Source organism: Telmatherina bonti, assembly GCF_933228915.1.
Source record: "Telmatherina bonti genome assembly, chromosome: 21".
NCBI classification, from domain to species: Eukaryota; Metazoa; Chordata; class Actinopteri; order Atheriniformes; family Telmatherinidae; genus Telmatherina; species Telmatherina bonti.
The window spans coordinates 14,597,385-14,599,644 of NC_136630.1; positions in this window are offsets into that span (position 1 = coordinate 14,597,385).

Sequence of the window (2,260 nt, forward strand, 5' to 3'; positions counted from 1 at the left end):
ATCTTGAAAAATTAACCTTAAGCTAAGCAAACTCCCACAGTTTCCGTTTAAAACTGTAATACTTCTATTAAGTATTTTTACATAGGTTTTTGTGGGTTTAGGCTATCTTCTCTGCTTCTGTCACCGTACGAGATGCCACACTGACACAATGGGCTCCACGGGGGCCAAACCATCTGTTTTAAGCATCCTTGTTCTTGTCACTGAAAATAGTTCTAAATGACTACGTGGTATGTTTGGGGTATTGTTGACAGGTTACAAAATGAATTGGGCACTGATGAGAGGTGATTAAAGTAATCGAACCATCTGAAGCGTCTTGTTTTTATCTGATCAGATTCATGTGGAGTCAATACTCAGAAATGTTAGTTTTTGTGTTTTGCATAACGTTTTTGGGCTATCATCAGTTACATGTAGGATCTAAATTATTTGTAGATAATTTTGCTTTCTCTTTTTACGTAACTAAGATTGACAGTGGTAATTCGGAAAATGAGACAGAGAGTGTGAGGAAAATGGAAAAATGCAATGATTTTGAACCAGTCTCAAACCAGAGATCCCTGCCACTTGTAACCATTTATACTTTTACAGTTGTTGCCATCAAAGGTTTGTAGTTATATCATTAAATCAGATCAGGGCCAACTTTCATGTGTTTTTCTCCATATAATTTCTACTAAGAAGCTATGTTGTTACTCTACATGTGTAAAATATTGTATGTTTATGTCTGGGTGGCAACATAAAACTTGGTTATACAAGTATAAACAGGTCTTTGAAAGATCTGGAATTTAACCAGTGATACGTAAACTATTGCATTTATCTGTGTCTTGTAACTTTATCTGCAGGACGCTGCATCCATAACTTACTATGTGAATGTAAAGTTATTAAATTTTCAACTCATGGTGATGCACCCAACATAACCAAAGCTGTTTGATTTTTAATATCTAATTTGCAACCATTATGTACAAATTGTCAAAGGAAAGGAAAAAAATAGTCAGAAAAGGAATGAAATTATGGCTTTAGTAACAAAATGCATTGCCAAAGACATGAGAATATTATTTTTCCATTAAAAAAAAAAATCATATTATTAAGGTGTCATTTCATAAATTACAATATCAAATTTAACATTTATAGTGTATTAAATAATTCAAAGCATCAATAATAAAATTATGTATCTTACAACTGCAACATTTTATGCAGCACATACAAGGATGATTACAGAGACCAATATGACGATTGACCACAACAAAGCAGGGACATGATCCTAATCGAATGACACTAGGATCAATGAGAGCTCACACTCATTTAGCACTGGATTTCAAAATCTTTCTCTTTAAAAAAAATGTTTCAGTGTCTTAGTTTGCAAACTAAAAACAAATACTTGTAATGTATTCATCATGTCGGCTTTTACAAAGTATTAAACCTTGACTTTCTGTGTTTTGGAAGATGTACTTATAATACCACTTACCTGCCATTTCACATTTATCACATAATGGTGACATGTTCCAGTGTTGTTTCCCTTTTGGCTTGTCCCTTGAAAAGGGTCACGACTGCAAATCATTGCACAGCTGAACTGGCCGGATGTCCCTCCTGATGCAAACTTCTGCATGCATCCCTCCCCTCAGAGAATAACTGTGTCCCCCTAAGCGGCTGCAGCAACTAAGGAGTACAGGACTCGAACTGCAGACCGCCAGGTAATATGACAAGCTGCTCTACCACCAGAGCCACTGCTAATGGTGACATGTTTCAATATATAACTTTTTTTTTCCTTTTGCAAATCATCGTACTGAAAGTTCTGTTACGTTCTACTAAAAAAAAAAAAAAAAAAAAAAAAGCATCATACGTCGGGCAGCTGTGGAAGAGCAGTTGTTTACCAAATGGAAAGACGGGGGATGTATTATTGGCTTGGGCAAGACACATCCCCACGATGTGTCTGTTGGGGTACGAGTGTATGTGTGCATGGAAGAATGTGGCAGGCTGTGTAAAGTGTTTTGAGTGGTCAGTCTGAGTGGAAAAACACTATATAAGTACAGTCCATTAACTATCTATAACTTTTCTGGAAGCTGATTAGTATATATGGGTCTATGTACATAAATCTTCATAATTATCTGGCTATTAATATAAATTTACTGATACGGGTCAATCTGTTGTGATACCTATTGAATAAGATTCATAATAGTGCAAAATGTGGTTTTGAAAGAATCGGTGTTACTATGTGATCATGACTCTAATGACAAAATATGTACCATATGCTGCCAAATCTGGTAATGTT